The following is a 4,881-nucleotide window of genomic DNA, read 5'->3' as shown; positions in this document are numbered from 1 at the left end:
TAATATATTTACTTTTATTATTATGTACAAAGTACCTTTTATTAACCCCACTATGTACTATTATTATTATTATTATATTAAGCACAAAGTACCTCTGACTATTTCTTAAAAAAAAATAATAACAATAATTACACCCAAACAGTGATAAAAGTTTGCCGTAAAAATGAAATGTAGTATAAATGAGGGAATTAACGTACAGAGAGAGAGAGAGAGAGAGAGAGAGAGAGAGAGAGAGAGAGAGAGAAACGAATCATTTTCTAGCACTAACTACCTACGGATCCGGACATACTGCAAGGTGGTACCAGAGGACCCAAGTGGGGGGAGGGGAAGGGGAGGGGAGGAGGATGGGAAGGGAAGGGAAGGGAAGGAATGAGAGAGGAGGGGGAGGGGGTGGGGAGGAGAAGGGGAGGGGGGATGGGAGGAGAAGGGAAGAGAAGGAAGGGAAGGGAACGGGGAGAAATACCCTACCTGCCGATTTTACAACATTGGGCCGCCCACGGATAAAAGGGGTTGGGGGGCGAACCATTAATCATGAGAAATTATCACTTGTTTTGAGGAATTGCGGGGGCTGGTGCGGGGGCGGGGATGTAAAAGCGATTAAGACGCGATAGCAGTCGGCCGTGTCTCTAAACACGCCTTAACGACCGTGTCACTGGACTGTAATGGACCCCTGGTTTTCGGCAGAGAGGTGAGACCAATTTGGGCGGTGTGGCCCGGTCATATTTCGAGGGTGGCCCTCTCCTGGCTTCGGACCGCTCACGGGAAAGTACGCACACACTTTATTATTATTATTATTTTCATTATTATCATTATTCAGAAGACGAGACCTAATACTGAAGCCCACCAAAGGGGCCACTGACTTGAAATTCAGGCTTCCAAAAAATATTAAGGCGTTCATAAGGAAGAGGCAAGAGGCGGTGAAGAGAAATATACAGAAAGAAGAGATCTCGCTCATTAAATAAAAGAAAGAATGGATTCATAAATGATAGTAAACAGGTAAAACGTATTAAAATGCAAAACTACACGATACTCATATTCTTTTAAATCATATTCGTCCTACAACAAAACTACACTTTATAGGTAAAACCAACCTCACTGTTTATAGGTAAAGGTTCCTGTAAGACAAAACAGGAGAATAGAGACGGCTACTGCTTGATGGATATGCCACAGTAAAGCGCTATTGCCCACTTGGGACTTCTTAAGGGGCCCTTTGCTTTGCGTCCCACCTCCTCAGCGGGTGACGAGCCTGTGTTTGTGTGTTTGCGCGTGTTTGTGATGGCCTGTACCTTGTCTCCCCCGCCAGTTAATCATCACCTGAAATACAGGTGCAATTGTCGATGGCAGCGGACTCGTCTTGTATCAATTGTATCATCAACGTTGAAGAGGCTTCACCTTTTTTTTTTTAAACCTCTCGTAAGACAAAATGCAAACACGCGAACAGAGACATAGCATCAAAACGAACAGATAGACCCGTCTCCACCAAAATCGAAGGGTCATATTGGCAACCCTTCTGGCGTATATAATATATATATATATTATAAATATAATATTATATATTAATATAGTATATATATAATATATATATATATAGTATACATATATATATATACACCTCCGGAGACCACCCCACAAAAGTGAACTGATTCATCGGGCTGATAAATGCATCGAGACAATTGATTAATGAATCTCTGTTCTTCTCGAGTGGAGAGTCAAAAGAGAGGTTAAAAACCGTGAAGGTTCTACCTCCTCCCCTTGGGGGAATTCCGCTCTTGAAAGCCCATAGACTCCTGGAAGGGCTGGAACGTATGTATAGATAGATCTCTTCTGAGACGTCGTCTGTCTGTAGGAGCGTGGATCTTTCTGCCATCGATTAATGATCTTCCGAAGAAGGTCGTGCGGAGGAGGGGGGGCGGGGGATGGTGGATGGTGGGGGATGGTGGATGGTGGATGGTGGTGGTGGTGGGGTGTCATTCGTGAACGACCGCCGAGCTGATTAAGCCAAAATTGGACACAGGAGGAAAGCGTTCTCGGGTTACACTCAAAAGTCGTGAAAGCGGTTACAGGTCAATCAATTAATGATCCGACAAAAAGGAAATCACTGTAAATTTTCACTATAAGGTCTATTAAAAGATTTGAATAATCGACGCAATTATCATATGCAATTATTCCTTTAGGGTGTTAATAATTATTCACAACAGGGTTTTTGCGTTTCAATGTTTTAACGTATGGAAAAAGAGTCATGCGTAGAATTATTAAAAAAATAGTTTATATAATATGTATACATATATATATAATATATATAAATAAAGGCAAAAACCTTTATTTATACATAGCATCACGTTTTATATACTTCGTGATCAAGTTATTATATAAATATATATATCATAGATATATATATATATATATTATATATATATATATATATATATATATATATATATATATCTAATATATATATCTATAGATATATATATATATATATATAGATATATATATATATCTATATATATATATATATAGATATATCTATATATATATATAGATACTATATATAGTATATTATATATATATATATATATATATATATATATATATATATATCTAATTTATATATATATACTATATATATATATATATATATAGATCATATATATAGATATATATAGATATATATCTACGATATATATATATATCCTATATATATCATATATATATATATATATATATATATATATATATATATTATATATATATATATATATATATATATATGGGATATATCTATATCATATATATATATATAGATAGTATATATAGATATAGATATTATATTCTAATCTCTCTGATTTTAAGATAGTTATTATATATATAATATATGTAAATTATTAAATTAATATAATATCTCTATATATTATCATTAGTCATTATATTAGAATAAATTATATATAACTATAACATAAGCAAATAAAGGATATTATTATTATTATTATTATTATTATTATTATTATTTTATTATTATTATTATTATTATTATTATTATTATTATTATTATCCCACAAACATTTCTCGACATTAACAATGTCTTTCATCGTTCTAAATCGTTGTCATTCTAAATTTCTCGTTACCGATTATAGGCGCTGATCTTCGAGACGGGGAGAAATATAGCAGAGTCAGCAGCGCTGGTATATATAATCCAAGGTATGTATTACAAATCATTTGTCAAGTTACCTTTCGTAACTGTTATTCTATGGTTCTTCCTGACAAGTCCTGAGGAAACACCAGAAAAAAATTTAGTATCTTTGCTTTCATTAACCACAACACCTACTATAGTAGATTCACATCAACCGCGCATCTGTTGTCTAGGCCAGTCCCTTACGACGCTCCCAATTGGCTGTTCATAAGCCAATCACACGGCTGGAAACTCTGTCTCTCTCGAGAGAGTTCACATAGGCAGGATGTACTATGTTCCACCACTCCTGAGGGATATGTCCTTCAAAAGCATCCCTCAGGAGAGGTGGAACATACATCCTGCCTGTATGAACTCTCGAGAGAGACTGAGAGTTTCCAGCCCTGCGGTTGGGTTATCAACAGCCAATCAGGAGCGTCGTAAGGGGCTCTGGCCTAGACGTCAGACGAATAGTGGATGTGAATCTACTATAGCTTATATGATTTGTTATACAGTTCATACAATACATTCACTATCTCTGCTTTTAACAATTAAAACACCTATGTGATTTGATTTTTCTACGACAGTATAAAAATAAACACATCAGGTTTTGGTTTTTATGTGATAAAGACATTGTTTTCATGAACATAGATGGTTTTGTATAATTAACTTTCTATAATTCTATGACGTATGTCATTTGACAATGAACACTTAATTGATACGTATTCTACTTTCTAACACCGTGGTTCTTAACAGGGGGGTATCCATACCCCTTGGGGGTATAAGAACCAAACGCTGGGGGTATGGGACTTGATCTCTGGATATTTGTATATATTTGATTTTAATGCGTCAATTTATACATGGGGTACATTTTGCAAATAGCTTTATAAAACTATAAATGCTTTTGATTTTCTTGTATGTTCTAATACATATCTAAAGTATGTATTAAACTAAGTATATTAAGTATATTGTCGACAAATGGGACTTAAGTGGACTTAAGCAAAGGGGTTATGGAACCATATTGGCCAACTCATTGTGGGTCAGGAGTCATTAAAAGGCTAAGAACCCCTGTTCTATTATATACACCACTGTCATAAACTGTATTTTACTAATATGACACAGAGAACTAAGATTCTAAAAGGAAGAAGGCCCATTACATAAAAGTACATGATTTTCAGAATGGGAAAACGCTAAATTTTAATCTACGTCTTTAGAATGCCATCTCAAAAAACTAGGTAATCGGTCATTAAAAAAAAACGTAAAAATACTAAATAAACGCAGCCCGACAGACGTATCATCATTCTGTCTGACAAATCGACGAGAAAATACAAAGAAGAAGGAGATAATGATGAAGAAAACGAGGAAGGTACCAATCAAACCCTTTAGGGCTAGTTTCGCCCCCGGGTTCAAAATGAACGGAGAAGGAAGAAGAAGGTCGGTGTGACGATTTCGACAACTCGCGCCTGATGGAGAGTCGCCCCCCCCCCCCCCCGCCCGTCCCTCCCGCCCACCCTTGCCCCTTCATACATCCGTCGATTTAGTACTTCAAACACTCGAGGAAACCAGTACCTAGTTCTCACGTGTCGTCTTCTCCTTGCTCTAACGAGCAGCAATTACCTGAATGAAGTCGACATTTGCATATATCAGGCGGTAAAGGGGTTTACAGAGATGACCTACAGGCGAAATAAAGTACACGTTTTTAACCCTGTTCAGTC

This window comes from Macrobrachium nipponense, chromosome 44 (genome assembly GCF_015104395.2).
Source record: "Macrobrachium nipponense isolate FS-2020 chromosome 44, ASM1510439v2, whole genome shotgun sequence".
In the NCBI taxonomy this organism is placed as follows: domain Eukaryota; kingdom Metazoa; phylum Arthropoda; class Malacostraca; order Decapoda; family Palaemonidae; genus Macrobrachium; species Macrobrachium nipponense.
This window is presented reverse-complemented; position numbering follows the sequence as displayed.